Source organism: Patagioenas fasciata (assembly GCF_037038585.1).
Source record: "Patagioenas fasciata isolate bPatFas1 chromosome 6 unlocalized genomic scaffold, bPatFas1.hap1 SUPER_6_unloc_3, whole genome shotgun sequence".
Lineage (NCBI taxonomy): Eukaryota > Metazoa > Chordata > Aves > Columbiformes > Columbidae > Patagioenas > Patagioenas fasciata.
Window position 1 is genome coordinate 1,036,440 of NW_027288505.1, and position 20,048 is coordinate 1,056,487.

At 57.0% G+C, this 20,048-nt stretch overlaps 1 long non-coding RNA gene across 1 annotated transcript; it reads right to left on the reverse strand.

Annotated features, from left to right (window-relative positions):
- Nucleotides 1-466: 466 nt before the first annotated feature.
- Nucleotides 467-12,904, reverse strand: LOC139826605 (uncharacterized). Its single transcript, XR_011736772.1, has 3 exons — nucleotides 12,758-12,904; nucleotides 7,359-7,980; nucleotides 467-2,706 (listed from the first exon to the last, which is right to left on the reverse strand). It is a non-coding gene; the product is annotated as an uncharacterized lncRNA (long non-coding RNA).
- Between the last annotated feature and the right edge of the window lie 7,144 nt (nucleotides 12,905-20,048).

Consider the following 20,048-nt stretch of genomic DNA (forward strand, 5'->3'; position numbering starts at 1 on the left):
AATGTCTAAAAATAGAAGATAAGGAAACTAGAGCTCGGTTGAGGATTCTAGTTGCCACTGGAAGAACAGAAAAAGAATAGTCAAGAATGGTGGGAGGTATTTACTGAAGGGATGAATGGGAATTTAGAGAGTCCACCAGTGATGAGAAGAATAGAGTGTAGAAAGAGAAATCAAATTCCATGTTGCTCCTGTTGTTCCTAGGAAGTGAAGGCCAAGAGGTGGGAAACGATAAAACATCGCCACGCTAACGGCAAAAATAGGAAAGGCGGGGACACTGCCCTTTCTGTTGAGAAGACGACGAACTCGGCTGCCGGCTGCAACCTGCTCAGCCAGAGAGGCAGAGGGTGCGGAAACCTGGACCTGATCCTCTTGCTAGGAGTGGTGACTTGTTGTTCCCTACTTAGCCTGCCCAATCCCTGTACCAAATGCTATAAGCACGTGAGAATAAGACAACTGACACAATATGTTCTCAATTATCACACTCATGTTAATTCTGGATGTTATGATTGATAGAACAAAATTGGAAAAATGTGAAATCCAAGGGCAGAAGTTACGGGTAGCAACTAATCTAGGGAAAGGTGGACTCGGTGTAGGCTCTGTCTCCTGCCCTAGGTGAGAACAGAGTATCTGTTTTACACAAGCTGGTATGTGGGGCTATTCAGATGGAAGGGAGTGCAAGATCAGTATAAGGAGGAGTTAGTTAAGAGTGCCACTCAGGAATTGAAAAGAAGGCAAGAGAAACAGAAAGTGGTACAGAAAAGCAGTGATTGGTATGAAGAAATAAGGCAAAAAGACAAGGGATTACAATTACCAACAGTAGGGGAAAAACCTGTTCATAGACCTTATGGAAAAGATAGCCCAGGAATTAAATGTCACATCATGCTGGATATGTGGGGGTCTCACATGGCAGAACAGTGGCCTTGGAGAGGAGAGAGTGTAAGCCCAGAAGGATTACTGGTGCGGAACAGAACTCATGTAACTCAAGAAAAAAAAAGACCAGAAGGATGGGTATTAAGTCACTTAATAATAGGGCAGATATGCATATCAAGGGAGGATGGTAAACGAGATTTTAGTGAATACATTGGACAAACCCTTGTTAGTGCTGCGGGCAAATTCATCAAATACCTCTACTCCTCCCACTTGGTGGCCAAGTCCACCTAATGGATATTGGTCTCAAAATGGTAGTCTGGTGGAAGAAAATAGGGTTCATGATAGTATGCGCATTTCTGGGTTTACTGTTTGTACCATATATGATCCCATGCTTTATTCAGTTAATACATTCAGTAGTCCAAGGCATGCAAATCTCAGCTATGCCTATAGATCCTGAAACGGCAACAAAAGAAACGGGGTATAAATTGATGATTTTAAAAGATAACACCAAACTGGACCTAGCTGCCGCTAGGCAAGTACTAGCTAACTTTGAGGCAAAGCACGAATCAATAGGATAAAACGAAAAAGGGGGAATTGTGAAAAATGTGAAAAATGCAGTTGTGATTCACGCTAAGATGTTGAATATTTACAGATATAACCAAATGAGGCACGGACTCTGAACTTGGAAAAGGGAAAAAGGTGGTTAAGTTTTATGTAAAAAGTTATGAAACTTGTTTAGGAAGTTTTATTGATAGAGGGAACTAACGTTTTAAGGGTTAAGCAACTATATAGTAAGGGCCTACTAACAAGCTAACATTTTAAACCACGTAATTAATATCTAGTTTAGAGCTGTATGTAACCAATTGTGCTAAAAAAAGCAGGACTTCATCGAATGCCAAGATAAGAAGTTTTACAGCACCAGCTGCAACCTTGAGGAGACAAGACAGCCAAGATTTACAGCAAAAAGGGGGCGCCAGTCCGGTTTCAGTCGGTTTGGTAGCTTGAGTTCCAACCAGTTCCTCGTAATGAGCCAAAGGGAAAAAGTCCACTGTGACGGAGCTGAAGGAGCCTTCATCCAGAGACCCCTAAAGACCCCTCCTCAAATTCACCAAGTGACACTGCGCAGGCGAACAGGGGAGGGGCGAGAAGGGGCTATGGGAATGGTGATCTGAGACTCACTTCATGAATATGTAGAGGCGTTCCTGGGGTCGTTATGAATATGTAATACCTTACTGTATTTAAGCACACTTCTTATTGTTAAAAGTGTGCGTGCTGGGCGGAGTGAATCCCCCGCGCACCCAGCGCTGTTTTGCTTATGCTCTAATGAACACATGTTTAAAGAATACAATTAAGGAATTGGATTAAACGTTGTTTATCCATAGAAAAAGCATAAGTGTCTTTGAGTCCTTTGGACTAAACCGGCTTTGAACATCATGAGCCACTTGGTTCGTTTTAATGGACAACAGCCCCTCCTGGTGTGCAGGAGCTGCCAGTTTTCCTCCCCGCACCTCCAAGTCCACTGTCAAATTCCAAAACCCTGGGGCCCCGTCACCTCCTGGGGCTCCCGGCTCAGGAGCGGTGGTGCTGGCCCAGACGCCACACAAATGGAGAAATAACAGCAGAGTCGATGATCCCGTGACACGGCCTTCTTTATTTTATCAGCGCACTGCGGTCACAGCCGTGTCCCTCAGCTGGCGGACAGGGCCCCTGGCCAGTGAAACCCCTCAGGTGAGAGAAGCTTCTAGTCCGCCACCACAACTGACCACAGCTCAGATTCAAGTAGAGGTTTTAAACGTCAACCCTTGTGGCCATTGAGGCCATGAGAGACTCCAGCACCTGTGACAAGGAGGAGGCGAGCAGCATCCTGGATGTGGCCATGAGAGAACCTGGCTCCTGGCTGAGGAAGGTGAGCGGCCCGTGGCTGCCCTGCCCTGGAGCCCTTCCAGGCCTTGTTCTTCCCTCCCTTGCCCCGTTGCCTCAGGCACCCGGAAATGATTTCAAGGCAGTAGCTTTGGGATGGGAAGGGCAGCAGGTTCAGAGGCAGCTGAGGAAATGGCTGCACTCCAGTGGCAGCACCATCCTCAGCTGGGTGCCCTCCAGTTCCCAGACACTGTGAGGGGCTGTGGCAGATGCACCTTCCTCCCCTACCCCCTGAAAGCACCAGAAACTTCTCCACCAACAGCCCACCCTGCTCATGGCCCTTGGCTGGCAGACAGGGCCCCCGGCCAGTGAAACACCTCGGCTGAGAGACGCTTCTAGTCCAACAGCACAACTGACCAGAGCTCCGAAGGAGAAGGAGACGGAGGAGGAGAAGGAGGAGAAGAAAGAAAAGGAAGAGAGAAGAGCAGAGAGGAGAAAGAGGAGGCTTTTTGCAGGAAGCAGTAAAGCCATCATCCAGCCACTCTCTGCAGTTGTTGACCTGAAGCAGGAGTGGAACTAAGATGGCAAGAGACCTCTTCTGGCAGCCTCACCCGACTCCAACAACTGAGAAGCTGGAGCGTTATGGTAAGGCCTTCAGGCCCAATTTGACATGTGTGTCTGGGTCAAGGACATCTCTGAAATCAGGCATGGAAACCTGAGGACTGTGGGGGGTGGTTGCTCAGGAGTGGTGACTGCAAGGAGGGACCTGCTTGACCATCTCAAAGGGCTGAGGGGCTGATGTGGCAGCCAGGGCTCCTGGTTCCCTCCCTGACGTGGCCCCTGCCTTCCTGGGGCAGCCCAGGCAGAAGCCCCTGACCCCAAGGGGCTGCCCTTGCCTGGCGCTGGGCATTGCCCACGCTGAGCTCATGTCTGAATGGAAGAGCTGAAGGTGCTCGTGGGCCACGTGTGCTCTGTGTGTTCAGAGATGTGACCCGGCAAAACTGGCCCCTGCTGGGGAGACACCAGGGCCTGCCCTGAGCCTCCGAGAGCCGCGTGGAGCACAGCCCCGTGCCCCCGCGGGCAGGGCAGAGCACTGCCGGCTTCCCGGCTGCTGCCTCAGAGCATGACGGGTCTTTCCCTTGTTCTTCCAGAGTTCGCTAAGATTTGGGCCAGCACATCGTATCACCTCAGCCTGCAGCTGGCTCTCCACCAGGTGGGCCTCACCTCCTTCTCCCCTCACACCCTGATGAACGCTGATCAAGTCCTGATAGCCCTTTGCCATCGGGTGCAGCTGTTCTTCCTTGGAAAGCGGGAGCGATGCCCCAGCACGACATTACTTCCCCTTCCTTCCTTCCTTCCTTCCTTCCTTCCTTCCTTCCTTCCTTCCTTCCCTCCTTCCTTCCCTCCTTCCCTCCCTCCCTCCCTCCTTCCTTCCTTCCTTCCTTCCTTCCTTCCTTCCTTCCTTCCTTCCTTCCTTCCTTCCTTCCTTCCTTCCCTCCTTCCCTCCTTCCCTCCTTCCCTCCTCCCTCCCTCCTTCCCTCCCTCCCTCCTTCCCTCCCTCCTTCCTTCCCTCCTTCCTTCCTTCCTTCCTTCCTTCCTTCCTTCCTTCCTTCCTTCCTTCCTTCCTTCCTTCCTTCCTTCCTTCCCTCCTTCCTTCCCTCCTTCCTTCCCTCCTTCCTTCCCTCCTTCCCTCCTTCCCTCCTTCCTTCCCTCCCTCCTTCCCTCCCTCCTTCCCTCCTTCCCTCCCTCCTTCCTTCCCTCCTTCCCTCCCTCCTTCCTTCCCTCCCTCCTTCCTTCCCTCCCTCCCTCCCTCCTTCCCTCCTTCCCTCCTTCCCTCCTTCCTTCCTTCCTTCCTTCCTTCCTTCCTTCCTTCCTTCCTTCCTTCCTTCCTTCCTTCCTTCCTTCCTTCCCAAACCCGGCACCCCAAAATCCTGTCCTACCCAACCCTTCACCCCAAATACCTTTACCCCAATGTCATGCTTCCCTAAACCCTGCACGCCCAAATCCTAACCCTGCACCCCAAAATCATGAACCCCCAAACTCAGCCCTACCAAACCGTGCACCTAAAATCCTGCACCTCAAAATCCTTCTCCCCAACCCTGCACCCCCAAATCCTCCATCCAAATCCTGAACACCTGAACCCTGCACCCTTCAAACCCTGCCCTCCAAAAGTCTTCACCCCCAAACCCTGCACCCCAAGTTCTTGAAAACACAAAACCTGCACCCCCAAAGCCTCACTCCCACCCCTTACTCCAGAGCCCTGCACCCTAAATCCCTGCAGCCCCAAATCCTATCTAACCTTGGACCCCCAAAACCTGCACCCCTAGATCCTTCCCCTCAAAACCTGCACCCCCAGATCCTGCTGCCCCATACCCAGCGCCCCCAAACTCTGCACCTGGAAATCCTGCACTCTCATAACCCTGCACCTCAAACAATTCCCTCAACCCTGCACCCCCAAAACCTGTAACCCCAAATGCTGCACCCGCAGATCCTGTCCCCAAACTCTGCACTTCCAGATCCTGCCCCCCTAAACCCTTAAAGCCCAAATATTGCACCCCTAGGTCCTTCAACACCCTGCACCCCCAAATTCCCCACCCAAAAACCTGTACCCCAGATCCTGCACCCCAAATTCTGTCCTCTCACACAATGCACCCTAAATTACTGCAGCCCCAGGTCCTGAACACCCGAAGCCTGCACCCCCAAGTCCTGTACCCTAAAGCCCTGCACCGAAAATGCTGCCCCTCAACTCTGCTTGGACGGTGCTCTGAGCAACCTGAGCTGGTGAAGATGTCCCCGCTCACGGCACAGGGGGGTGGGTTGCAACCTGAGCAGCTTTTGCAACGGATTTGTGGTGTCTCTGCACCCCTTTGCAGTTGTATGGATGTGGCTGTGCTTGGCTGCAGGATGCTGGAGGAGGAGCTCAGGGCAAAACTGCAGTCACAAGAGGCCCGGCGGGACCGCATGCGAGCCCAGATGCTGAGGGACCTTGAGCTCCTCCTCGGGTTTGAAAACAACATCGACAACCTCATCTTGCATCTGCACGGCATCACCGTGCCCGGCCAGGTACCCACCCAGCGCTGGGTGGTGCAGTGACACAGCGCGGTGACACTTGGTGCAGCCACCGTCACCCCAAGTGGCTCATTTTGCCCACCAAGGTGGTTCTCTCTGTCTCCAGGATGATTCTCTCCTGTCCCAGGGGGTGGAGGAGAAGCTCCAGTACCTGGGCCAGAAGCTGCAGTACCTGGCACAGCGGGCGGCCCACCTGTCCCTGACAGGCACATCCCCGATGGGAGCAACGGGGTACGTGGGGTCTCCATCCCTGCTGGGGTCTTCGGGGACCCGCACCAGGCTCCTCCTGATGGCCCGTCCCAAGTGAGGAGGATGGAGGTGGCCCCATGGAGCAGCTCAGCTCCAGGTGGCACTGGGCACTGCAGGGTGTTGTCCCCAGGGGATCATCAAGGGCATCCCTTGGGTTCTAACACCCACCTCCCCTTCAGCAATGAACCCAGGGTGTCTTTCACAGACTTTTGTGAAGGCCAGGGATTTTCTGGAGAAAAAAATGTCGAGCGATCCTCGGAACGTGGTGGTTTCCTTTGAGGAGAGAGACAGCAGCGATGACGGTAGGAGAGCTTAGCGGGGACGCGTCCCACGGGGACTGTCCCTGCCCCTGCCTGTTGGGATTTGTGACCATCCTCGCCTGTCTCTCCTGTCCCAGCAGAGTCCAGCCCATGAGTTCTCTCCAGACCTTGTGCTGTCTCCAAGCCTTTGAGTATGGGTGGTGCTTTTAGGTGGGGATGTGGGAGCATGAAGGCAGCCAGTGGGGTGGTGAGCATCGAACCACAGAAGGAACAAGAAAAGATGCTATGGGGCAAGGAGGGAGAGCCTTGTCTTCAAAATCACCTGGTTGTGAAGAATAACCAGTGCTGGGGTCTGTCTGTGGCCTCTTCCTATTGGATGCTCTTGGAGGAGCCACTGAGTTTTTGGAGCTTGCCACCTCTTTTGAACGAAGCTGGAGCGGCGTCCAGCACCGCGTGGCTCCAGACCTTTCTGGGAAGCCCCGGCAGCTGGAGATGGGTCACAGCGGCATTGCAGCTCAGCCTGGGATGCTGGGCAGGAAGAGCCAGGGCTTGGCAGGAAAGCTCTTTGTGAAGCCACCAGCCCTCCAAAACGTGCCGGCTCTCCCTGGTGACATCGGCACAGCGGAGGGGGCCGTGCAGACCCTCCCCAGCCCATTTCTCTCTGTTCCCTCCTCCAGAATCCTCTGAATCTGATGACAAAGATGACGAGCACGTCCCCACATGGGAAGACATCAAGAAGGAGGGGCAGCAGCTGATCGAAAGCAAGAAGAAAGCCAGCAAGAAGACGCAGCAGTCGCTCCAGGAGAGCTTTGGATGTCCCAGACCATCCCTTGTGCTTCGGATGCCCCCACCACCCCACGTCTTTTGGATGGCCCAGACCATCCATTTGGCTCTGCACTCCCCCGCCACCCCTTGTACCCTTTCTCCACTGGGTTTAATAAAGCAGATCTTTTTCGTTCCTCCCAAACCTGTGGTCCAGCTGCAATGGGGGGTCCTAGGTCACTTCTGTCACCCGGGACGCATGGGGGTCAAACCCTGAGGAGCACTCACCTGGGTTTGAAGGCAGCCCCATCGCCCTGGCCCTCACCCAGCTGTTCTCCTCGCAGAGCTGGGGATGGGCTGGGGTGGGGACGGCGTTCCTGGCCAGAGGAAAGCCGGGGGCAGCCTGGCTTCCCCTCCTTGATCCTGTGGAGCCAGCAACTTCCTGGGACCTCTGTCCCCCAGACGGCTCTGGCTGCACCAGTGGGCCCGTGTGTGTCCACAAACATCTGCCAAAGCCTCAGCTGACCGAGAAACCCACCTCTCAGCAGCGACATCACCGAATCCAAGACCCAGAGTCTGTTGGTCAACAGCTGGGAATGTCCCAGTTCCAGGTATTCCGACAGCCTGAAGGTCATAGAGAAGAAAATCAGAGAATCCCAGAATCAGACTCACAGAACAGTTTGGGTTGGAAGGGACCTTCACAGTTCATCCAGTCCAACCTCTGCCATGAGCAGGGACATCTTCACCCAGATCAGGTTGCAGTTGGTAGAAATGATGACCTTTCAGAGCGTGCTGGTGGTACTTTGTCCCTTGTGCCCTGCCCTGATGTGCAGAGACAGAAGGGACACTGGGAAGCTTTGGGGAAGATCCTCCGTATGCTGAGGTGTTGCGTCTCCTTCCTCTTCAGCCTCTAAAAGGTATTTGGTAAAGAGCAGAGCTGGAACCGGGGGTTCCCATCATTTGGGATAAACCCTAAAAACTCATTAATCATTTTGGTTGGAAAAGACCCTCAAGATCATGGAACCCAACCATAACCCACCCCTGGCACTGACCCCTATCCCTGAGAACCTTGTCTAAGGCTTGACAGGAGCTCCAGCGCAGTTGTCTGCAGCCGGTGCCGGCGAGAAACCTAAAATAGGACATGGGAGAATTTGCATGGGAGCGTTCACCACACGGAAATATCTCTGCCTTGGGAGGGCTGAGATTGAGTGGGTTGGAGGTTCTTTTTGTTTTCAAGGATGTGATCAAAATCACATGAAATGACACACAACGGAGGGTAGGCACAGGCTGGGACTGACACCGGAGCCTCAGCACCGGGTTTTATCCTTCATGGAGAAAGGGAACCAGGCTAAATCAGCCAGTTGGAGGCCAAAACAAGCGGCTCCTTTGGCTGTTCTGGGACAGGAGATGCAGGCAGGGCCACCAGTGTGGGGTCTGTCCTGGAGCTGCAAGGGTGGGATGCGGGAGGAGGCAGCCAGAGCTGCTTCCACACAAGGAGGCACAAACATCTGCCATTTCCATGTTGGTTTTAGGAGGGTTAATATATGTGATGCTGATTTTTGAGCCACACATCGCCTGGGTTGGCATCACCAGCCACAGGTTGGGTTTTAGCATCGTTCTAAAATGCTGGAGGGAGCAGGGTGGGACTGAGGCAGCACTGGTGACAGAGGGACAGAGCCCCTGGGGTCCATGTCTGTCTTGTGCCGGACAACCCAGAGTTGGACTCGGTTCTCTGGGGAGCCCCAGGAGAGCAGAGCAGAGGGGGAGCATCCCCTCCCTCCACCTGCTGGTGATGTGGCCCAGGACACACTTGGCTCTCTGGGCTGCAAATGCACATTGTGGACTTATGTCCCTTTTGTCACCCACCAGCCCTTCTCCACAGGGTTGCTATCCATCCATCCATCCATCCATCCATCCATCCATCCATCCATCCATCCTCCCCCAGTCTGTGCTGGTACTGGGTATTGCCCTGACCCAGGTGCAGGACCTCGCACTTGGCCTGGTTGAATTTCATGAGGTTCACATGGACCCCCCAGCCTATCCAGGTCCCTCTGGATGCCACCCCTTCCCTCCAGCACATCGACGGCACCACTCAGCTTGGTGGAAAAGCAGAAATGAAGTGTCTTGGGTGATGCAGAGGCCAGGGAAATGTGCCTGGCTTTAGCTCTCTGCCAAGAACACCTGGGGAAACCCTTTGAAATGCTTCAGCCACTTTAGCAGGGAAAAATAACACCCCCACACAGTTGCCAGGCTTTCACTGCTCACGCAGGGACAAAGCACAGCGCGGGGACAGCACAGCGCTCACTCTGGAGCTCACCGGCTCTGACACCCGTGCCTGTTTGGGAGAAATATCCATGGGAAAGATTTTGTGCTCTGGGATTCAGGTCATCTGAAGAACACCAGCAAGCAGAACGACTGCCAAAACCTGCACAATGATGGGACCAGCTCCAGCTCCCCTGGGGAAGGAGGCGGCTGGTGCTTGTCCCAGCCCAGCCACGCCATGGGCGACCCAGAGCGGATGACAGCAAAGCCTCTTTCCAGGCTCTATTCGCTGTGAGATCGTGGGGCAGGGTCCCATCCAGGGGGGACATGGGGGGAACATCCTGCCCAAGCTCACGGGGAGCAGAGGAAGGGACAGAGGGGTCTGGGTGGCCCCAGAGGAGCTTGGAGCAGAGCAGGGGGCACAGAAACCCAGGGAGGGTCTTGGAGACGGGTCCAGAGAGGATCCAAGTGTATATGGGGAGGGGGAAAGGAATGGGATGGTGCAGGGGGTGTCACACAGGGTGGGAGTGAGCACGCAGGGACCAGAGCCAAGCTGAAGGTGCTTGGTGGGGATAGAGGTGATTGAGCAGGGGACAGGAGCAAAGTCCTGCGGAGGGCAACGGAGCTGGAGGGGATTTGGAGGGGTAAAGAGGAATGGGGGAGAACCAGGAAAGAATCTGGGGCATGGGGGGTGTGAGGGGGAAGCACAGGAGCTGTGATATTCGGGATCAGAGGAACTGGAGAGAGGATGCAGAGGGGAAGAGGGATGGGGAGAACCTAGAGTGCACAGAGAGGGGGGCAGAATGGGTGCCCCCGGGGTGGGGGGAAGGCTGGTTTGCCAGTCATTGCCCCCTAAACGAGCTGGGGCTGCAGGTGGTCCCAGCACCCCCACCCTGGGCAGCAAAGGGGGACCATGGCAGCAGCAGCAGGTCCCACTGCACATCCAGCATCCATCAGGGGGAAATAAAACACCTAAGTGGGGGCAGATAAAGCAGGAAACCCCCACAGTGGGCACAGGGAACAGAGCTGAGCACAACACATCCCAGCACTGGGGCTGCTGGGCTTAAATTGGTGTCCAGGAGCAGGGGGGTGCAGGTGAGGATGATGAAGGCATCGGAGTGGGGATGCCCATGGGAGAGGGTGGTGGGGGCTCTGAGGTGCTTGGGTATGTGTGTGTGTCAAGCACAGCCCTGTGACACACACGTAGTGGCTGCTGCTGGGTGTCATGGTGTGGGGACCCAGGATCACCCCAACATGCTGCCCTGGGCTGGGGCCAGGTGGGTGCTCCCCCAAACTGCCAGCACCCACTCCTGGGCACCCCCCACTGGCTGCAACCCCCTAGGGCAGGCACAGCGGTGCTGGCCTGTACTGGGACCTGCTGGTTCACAGCAGGATTTGGGGGGGGCCCAGGAAGAGTAGTCGGGCACCCCACCCTGTGCTGAGCTGGATCCATCCACCAGCACCACGTGGAGGACATTGGGGTGCAGGGGGGGTGGGAGGGGGTATGCAGGGTGAAGGGGCAGTATAGTGGGGTACAGTACAGGACAGTGGGTGTGGCAAGGTGCAAACCCCCCTCTCTCCCCCTCCCTCCTTCATCATGGAAGGAGTAGACACATCTCCCCCTCTCTCTGCTACAGCTTCTTTTGTTTGGCCCCAGAGCCCCTGGCCAGGGCCGTTAGGAGAAGGGAGCGCCGAGGTGCCAGGGAGCCGCTGGGCGCCTGCGGCCAGTGTGGGGGATGTTTGGAGGCTTCAGGTGCACCCACAGCCAGAGTGGGGGCGCAGAGAAGCTTCTGGAATGCCCACAGTCAGATCTGATCAGCCAATAACAAACGGGACTCTCGTCAAGACTTCGCCCATTTGTCGCGGGTCTCTCGGAGCACGAGCGAGATGCTGCCGCCGAGAGCCCCCCCAGGATGGAGACTCCGCTGCCTTGCCGCTGCAGGTGTGAGTGAAACTGCCCATCGCAGGATTGCGAGTGTATTTATACTTTCCGTGCACACATGCACGTGTAACTTTCCATGCTCAATACGAGCCTGTGTAAAATTAATCCTCGTATAATCACAGGTGTATTTTCCTCTCGTGCTTCCACATAAGCACGTGTAACTTTCCGTGCACATTTGCACGCGTACTTTCCGTGCTTAGTGCAAGCACGTGTACTTTCCGTGCACATTTGCACACGTACTTTCCATGCTTAGTACAAGCACGTGTACTTTCCATGCACACTTGCAAGTGTAACGTTCCGTGCTCAATACAAGCATGTGTATCAATTATTTCTTCGCACAATCGCGTGTGTATTTTCCTCCCCTGCTTCCGCACAAGCACGTGTAACTTTCCGTGCACATCTGCACGTGTATTAACCCTCGCAGGATTGCGAGTGTATTATAAATTTACCCTCGCAGAATCGCGAGTGTGCACTTTCCGTACTCACTACAGCACGTGTATCTCTTCAAAATAACCCCACACCGTGTTCAGGCAAGTGCGGACTCCTCCCGGACTCAGGGACGGCTCCGGCACTGTTTTGGTGAAGCCACGTGCATGCACTCTGTGCACCGCCTGTCGTATTGGTTGCTGCCCCTTCATAATTTTCCTCAACTGGTATCTGAACCTGTATTCAAGTCACTTTTGGATGCTAAAACCCTGTTTCTCACCGGTTTGACAAAAGTTGGTTTGGACCCTGTTGTCCCTTAAACGAACCTGGGGTGCCTCCGGGACACCCCCCTTTCCATATTGATCCCCAGGAATGAGTCCCCCCTCAGTCTCCTCTTCTCCAGCTCCAGAGCCCCAGCTCCCTCAGCCTTTCCTCACACGGGAGATGCTCCACTCCCTTCAGCATCTTGGTGGCTGCGCTGGACTCTCTCCAGCAGTTCCCTGTCCTTCTGGAACTGAAGGGCCACAACTGGACACAATATTCCAGGTGTGGTCTCCCCAGGGCAGAGCAGAGGGGCAGGAGAACCTCTCTGACCTACTGACCACCCCCTTCTAACCCACCCCAGGTACCATTGGCTTCCTGGCCACAAGGGCCCAGTGCTGGCTCATGCTCACCCTGCTGTCCCCAGGACCCCCAGCTCCCTTTCCCCTACACTGCTCTCCAACAGGTCCTTCCCCAGCTTAGGCTGGAACCTGGGCTTGTTCCTGCCCAGGTGCAAGACTCTACCAGTGCTGCCCAGCGCTGATGAAATAAAGAATGCCGCTGAACAGCGGCATTGCCTCTGCTCTTCACTCCATCTCTTCGCTGCCAAAGAGTTCCCGCTTTCTCCAGAGCCCAAGAGATGAGGCCGAGAGAGCCCGGGAAGAGCCGGAGCCACCCCCGCCTCCCCAAGCCGGCCACGCCAGGAATTCAGCCGCCCAAGCGCTCTCCCCGCCACGCCGCAAGCGGCTTCCGCTGCCGGCCCAGGGGAACCGGGGCTCCCCGGCCCGGGACTCACCAGCCGTGCCGAACGCCCGCCCGCTCCGGACGCCGCTCAGCGCCGCGCTCGGCAGGGGCACCGCCATGCTGCGCGCCGCCCGCACTGGAAGGGCCCCGTTCCCATAGCGACGGGGGCCGCGCCGCGCGGAGTCCGGCCTGGAAGGCCCCGCAGCCGTAGCAACGGGTCTGTCTACCGCAGCGCCGGGCTGGGAATGCCCCCCTGCCCTAGCAACGGGGCTGTTTAGCGCGGAGCCTGCCTAGAAACGTCCCCGCAGCCCTGCGGGGCGCGCTCTGCCCTCCCCGGGAACCCCTCCCCATCGCCGGCCTTGCTGCTCCGACCGGGCAGAGCCCGCGGAAGGACTGGAGAGGCCCCGCTGTCACCCCGGGGTACCCGGACAGGAGGTGAAACCCAAAACCACAGCCAGGTTTTTTTTAGAAATCGGCCCAAAAAGGAAAAGCTGCAGTTGCCTGTGGGCTGTGGAACATCCTGGGGGTGCTGGGGAACCGCAGGGCAGAGTCACAGAATCCCGGGCTGAAGGGACCCCTGCAGACCCCCAGTCCAACCCCTGCTCACGCGGGGTCACAGAGCAGATCACACAGGGAAATGCGTGGGGAGGAAAACACAGCCTGGACCCTTCACTTGGATTGTTGTTTTCTGGAAGACGGCCTTTAAAAACCAGAAGAACATCCCGGAACAATCTCCAGACCCAAGGACCTGGGGCAACTGATTTCTGCCCTCAAATTCTGGCTCCATCCTTCCGAGTCAAACCGGCAGTTTCTCCAACCACTGTGTGTGGTTTTCGGCTCCAGAGAAGGACGAGTATTTCCTTCCCAGCTCCATCAGCAAAGCAGTGCCACACGCGGATTCATGCGCACAAAACTGTCCCGGAAACGTTCTTGACCCCAGGTTCCCTGTATCAGAGTCTCAGATGTTTGCGCGTTAAAAAGATGCCTTAATTATAAGATAAAATACAACTTAAAAGGTACAGCAGAGAAACAGTCCAGGCTGGGGCCCTCTCAGGGGCAGGGAACACAAGGCGAAAGAGCCTTGGGCTTTTAAACCCATTTCTCTAAGAAACCCTCTCAGAAATGGTGGTCGGGGGCAGGGAGGATGGCCGGGCGCTGGGAGAGGTGAAGCGCAGTAGGGCACTTTCCTCGGGATCTCCAGAAATAACTGCGAAACCCCAAAGAAATTGCGGTCCAGAGAAGGGCAGAAGGACGGACGGGATGCTGACAGACGTGAAGTGGTGTATGGCGCTTTCTTCAGGGACTCCAAGAGGATCTTCTCCTTTTCTAAGTAATCATCCCCCTGAGAAGAGGGGAAGGAAGTGTGGGAATGATCCCAGAAAGTGCCACAGAAACAGGGTCGCAGTCCAGGGTGTTGCTCACCAACAAGAGAAACATCCCAAAGCCTCCCTCGTGCCATGTCCCCCATGAAGGGGACCCCTCCTCGTGCTCATCCGGAGCCCAGACCCTCGCAGTCTGAGCAAGACCCGCAGGGGAAGCCGCCAAGGGCGTCCCCGCCTGGGGAAAGACCCAGCAGGGACCTGACGGCACAGGATGGGGACACCACAAAGCCAGGGCAAACGGGCTTTAACCCACCTGCCTCTCCCCTCCTGCCCCCTCCGGGCACTGCGCTGGCTCAGAGAGCTCCGCTGAGCCCCTGCAGAGGACGCGGAGGCCAATTCACACCTGAGGTTTACATACAGGGGCACTAACCCAGCCCCCAGGAGCATCCCAAGCCTCTGGAGACACTGGTACAAGCGCAGCTGCCCCCCGGCAAGTCCCTTCCCACCCGCAGTGTGTGGAAGCCTCACCCAGGGTGCTGGGGAGACCCTCGGTCGGGGCACTGAGGTCCTGGGCTGCGGCCAGCGGTGTCACAGGGTAGTCGGGCAGCTCCTGGCGGGGCTGTTCACGCCGTCTCCTCTGGTGAGCCGTGCTCAGCCGCTGCTGCGCCGTCTCTGGGAGAAAGGCAGAGAGAGAAGCTCTCAGAAGGGCTGGCACCATAACTGCAAGGTGTGGGGGGTGACTTTCTTCCATTCTCTATCACCTACAGTCATTCTCCAAGTGCCATCTGTTTTTCAAACAGGCCAGATAGGATTATTGAAAGCCGTCATGGTTTCTTTAGTGATCCCCACTTGCTGGAGTGCCCGAATAGTCTCAGTAATTCCTTCCTCCCCCCCGGGATGCGATATTGTTTTAGAGTCACCACCTTGGCAGGTGCAGGCAGCACAACAGGATCCCATTTTGGGAATCCACACAAGACAGTTACAGACCGGATAGCAAATCCTGCGTGCAGAGAGCCGAAAGCAAAACGACCACTTAAGGTTTCAACCGTCTGCCCTGCTAGGACATCAATACCCAGGATATATTCTTTAATTGGGGCAATCAACACTGTTTCAGTAAATGGCTTGGGATTTGCGATTGTGAGGGTAACAGTAGCTTGGAGAGCAGGGGTCAGATGTCCCTCCAAACCACAAATCTGTGATGTAGCATCTTTGTTCTTAATATCACTACGTAAAACTGTGAGCTCAGCCCCCGTATCCACCAGAGCTAACACATTCAAAATCCCCCCAGACTGCCACTCTGCAGTTAAAGGAACGTAAGGACGTCGGTTCTTCCGCAGTTCCCATTCAGCAGGGGTGGCACTGGATGAGTGTGAAGGTCCCTTCCAACCCAAACCGTCCTCTGATTCTGTGAACCCGCCACGTCCTGCGGCAGCGGGAGAGCCCAGGAACGACGCCGTCTGCTCAGCACGCTCAGGGCACTACACATCTGAAGGGCACCGGGGCTTTGGCATTCTCCTCCAGCTTTATTAAAATCCAGCCCTCCTCCCGAGAAGAGCTGCACCTCCGCCGGGCTTAGCGGCACCAGCAGCACAGGGCTCGCAGGGTCCATCGCGATCTTGGCTGCTCCCTTGGGTTGCTCAGGATGAGGATGGTCTGAGCCGCCAGAGAGCGGATGGAGGGTTCGCTGTCCTGCTCCAAGGGCTGAAGGGCTGCAACAGAAAGAAGCAGAACCCAGAGCTCCCACGTCTGCAGAGACCCCCAGGCATCCCCTCCGGACCATGCTCCCTACTCACCGCTGCAGATCTCAGCCAGCTTCTCCTCCTCCCTTCGGTCCCTCAGGGGCCGCGCAGCCAGCCCTGGGCACAGAGTTCCGTCAGAGCCCTGCTCCCTCCCCTCGTCAGGGAAGACCAGTAGCTGACATGGTGGGACTGAGCAAGGCGGCCACCAAGGCCACCCACGTGGGCAGGGCTGGGAGGGGAGCCCGAGGCCCTGCACGGGGCAGCCGGGGCTCTGGCAGCCACAGGGCTGCTCCTTGCGCCTGGGCAGCGGCGGGGACTGGGGCCATGCTGCCGAAAGAGGGACCCGGGGGCTGTGACTCACCGATGAACCTCGCGGCCGCCTCTCGCAAGCTGGCCTGAGCATCCTTCAGGTACGGCAGGCTGCGATTCAAGTATTCTTCAGCCCTGCTCCTGTCCTGCTCCAGCTGGAGAGAGCACAAGGGTGTGAGCAAGTCGCTGTCTCTCCTCCCAACAACCCACGTTCCCCTTCCCCCCCAGGCCATTCCTGTGTCCCAGCCAGGAGCCCTGTGGGGCTGAGGCTGACAGAGAGACACAGGCCGAGGGGTCCCAGGGGTGCTGGCAGCCCTCCCTCCCACTGGGTGTGGGGCAGAGGGAAGAGCCCCTGGGGGCTTTGTTCTTGAGGACAGGGAACAAGGATGCAGCTGCGGGCTGCAGCAGGGCGGACGAGGCACCTCTGCAGAGCCCACAGCCCACAGATGTGGGGCAGCACCCATCTGCCCTGAGCCTTGGGCGTTGTCCTCACCAAGCGCTCTGCAATCCTCCATGTCTGCTGTGTCTGTGCCGAGTGCTTGAGCTGTTTCCACTGGAGCAGCTCTGCTGCAGCAAGGAGGGCTTCCCTGGCGGCCTGCAGAACAGCAGAAGCTGGGAGATGGCACCTGGTGTCCCCCTCCTCTTGGCTTTGTTGCTGGGATAATCCTGCCCTTTGGGAGCAGAGACATGCCCTGGCCCAAACATCTGGAGCTCTCTTGGGCACAGCCCTTGGGGACAGGGAGTGAGGCTCAAAGCTTGAGCCCCAGCACCTGCAGGGACAGCTGAGGAGCCCGTAGGGACGTGCCTGTTCAGGCCTCGGTGGCCACGGGCCGCTGCTGAGCCCTGCGGGACCAGGTAGGACAGGTGATGGAAATGGCCGTGGCAGCTTCTCTGTTGCGGCTCGCGCTGGGTCTGCAGGGACCCTTCCTACGGGCTGTGCTGGTGGAGGCTGCCAGCTGCCAGCAGCCCTGTCCCCTGGTGCCCAGGCCACCCATGTGGTATCGGCACGCCCTCCTCTGCCTCAGTGCTCAGTGTGGAAGCTGTACCTTGACCACGCTGTCGCTCTCGTCGCTCAGATGAAAGAAGAGGGGGAGCAGTGCACGGCACACATAGCTCTTCATGCTCTTCTTGTCATGCCCCATCATTGACTGCACCCGCTCTCTGAAGAGGCGGATGGCGAGCTCTCGCAGCCGGCTGGACACCTGGGAGGAAGGAGGAAAGTCGGACTTCAAACCCAGCGGCTCTCTGCCCAGGGTGAGCAGCAGCAGTATGGGGGCTGATGTGACGGGAGATGCTCCAGGCTCAGATTGTGCAGGAGGAAGCTGTGCTGGGCTGCAAAGCCCAGAACCCATCCTGTAAGAGCCCAGTGGAGAGGACCCTACTCCCAGTGCTGCCCATGGAGTGACAGCTGCCCGCCCGCAGGGCTCGGTCTCCTCCATCAGCCTTACATCATCAAAGAGGGGCAGGAGCTTTTCCACCAGCTGCTTGGTGATGGGGCTGGTCTCCTCCCTCTTCAGGTGACCCATCACATTTCGGAAGAACTCCAGGGCCTTCGTCTTGATGTCTACATTGGCATAGTCGAGCACCCCGATGACGTGCGGCAGGAAAACCTGCATTTTTCTTGCCTGTGTGAAGAACAGTTTCCTTCTTGTGAAACACTCAAAGACCACCCTGGCAAGCAAGCTGGTCACTGAGCACCAGCCTCCTGTCCAGCTTCCTGGCAGGTGGTGGCACAGGAATCTCTGTGGCAGCCTCCTGGTAGGTGGCGGCCATGGGCACACAGGCAGAGACACAGGACAGCAGGGCCAGGGCAGGAAGAAAAGCGAGGACTCCCTGTGCCCTGCTCAGCCATCCCCTTTCCCTTTCCCCACAGGCCTGAAGGGGAGATGCCTGGGAGAGCCTCTGTGCCTGGAAAGCTCCCCCGGCAGCCATCAGGCTCCAGCATGGCAGGGAGGGCATTTGGAGCTCTCGCCCACCGCCTGACCCCCAGCCAAGGCCAAGCCACCGCCCCACCTGCTGCCCCAGCCCCAGCTGACAACAGTGCTCCCCTTGACGCCACCCTGCTCACCATGTCAGGTCTTTCTGCCAGTCTCATGAGGACTTGGAGGACCAGGGAGGCTATCACCAGGCTTGGATGCCTCTGACAGCTCTGGACGTGGGACTCGCCACCAGAATCCTCCGACTGAAGCTCACTGGAGGGCATCAGCTCAAGCAAAGGCAGCAGTGAGACACTGGCAGAGCCTGCTGGGCTTCTTGAAGGTGACCGAGGCCTTTCCTGGTAACTCACAGCCAAGGGCAGTTTGCAGGCCTGGTCTGTGGCTGAGCTGATCAGGCTGTAGAATGTTCTGCTGACTTGGAGTTCTCTGAGGAGCTTCTTGAAGAACTTCGGTATCCGGGGTGCGGAGAAGACTACCTCCCACAGTGCCAGGGCAGTCCTGCAAGCCAGAGCGCTCTGTCAGCAGGGCAGCCTGGGCCACAGCGCTGCAGGACACATGGGATGCCCTGGGCAGCAGCAGAGGCTGAGCTGGTGTTCCCGTGGGGCTGGCAGGGGCGCGGTGGGGGGCTCTGGGCTGGCTCGCTCAGCTGTGGCTGCTGCGGGCCTGGCTGACCCCCAGGGCTGGAAAGCGTGGTGGGATGGAGGGTCCTGCACCTCGGGGGTGTCCTGCAGGATTCCTTGGCTCTGGCAGCCAGAGAGTCCCCGGGCCCCTCTCCCCACAGGGGACAAACCCTCATGGCTTTTGGGGTCAGTACCTGTCTCCTGCTGGAGCGATCCTCAGCAGCGTCCGGACCACCTCCCCCGGTCTCCTGTCAGCCATCACCAGAAGCAGGGAGTCCAGGCTCTGCCGGGCTGGTGCCGTGCTGGTGCTCTCCAGGTTTTCATGGATGCAGCTCGTGATCTTTGGCACCTGGAGGGGACACAGGTGAGGATGGTGCTGTTGCTGGAGTGCGGTGGATTCTTCGGCTGCCCTTACCATCCCTTTCTGCTGCCTTCATGTGGCTTCAGGTGCCTGAGACAACAGGGGTTGGGAAGGAGGGATGGAGAGAGGAACAAGACCTGACAGGGCCAAAAGGCAGGGCACTCCAGCCACAGGCCACTTACATCCGCCAGCCAGAAGCCAGGGTTTTGCATGACCACGTCCAGCAAGTCCCTCGTGTGCTCCTTGTCAAAGATGCTGGAGTCTCTCATCGCCTCAATGAACACAAGGACGATGTCTGTCCTCTCAGAAAGTCTGAGGTATGGTGCACAGGACTAGAGGAGGAAGAAAGGAAGCAAAGCCATATCACGCCAAGTGCCCTGATGGTGCTGCATAACTGGGCAGCGCCAGCAGCCCTGCAGAGTCGCCTAGCAGTGCTGGTGGCAGTGCCCGCAGCAAAGCTGGCAGCAGGGGTGGCAGTGTCTGCATGGGGAGGATGAGAAAAGAGGCCTCGGGGCGCGGGAGGCGGGTTGGGGCCCTGGGCACAGGGTGCTGGCCCTGCTGCCAACCAGAGCTTGCTGGTGGCCAGGAGGACTGGGGCTGCTGCTGGGACACTGGAGCGCAGCCCTCGCATCGTCCCTGCTCGGGGACAGCAGGAACCTTCTCAGCAGGGACAGGGAGGCCACGGCAGTCCCGCTGATTGTGAAGATCTTTGCTCACACAAGTCCCCGGCTGATGCCGAACAAGAGCGCCAACAAGAGCTGATTAGTATGTCTTAGCTGCTTACCCAAAGCCCCAAGTCGGGGAGATCACCTTCCAAAGGGGGCTGTTGTGCTTGATTGTTCCTGCCTAAACAGTAGGGAAACACAGAAAAGTCACTAAGACACAGTAGCTTTGCCAGGAAGCTTCCCAAACTGCCCTGAGATCTGCTTGCAAGGTGGCAGGACTTAAGTGGTCAAGGAGATTTCTGGAGGGCATCAGGAGTAGCTTCCTGCTGGAAGTACTGGCAGGACCAGCCAGGAGGATGCAGAGATGGATCTGCTCTGCACTGGGAGGGA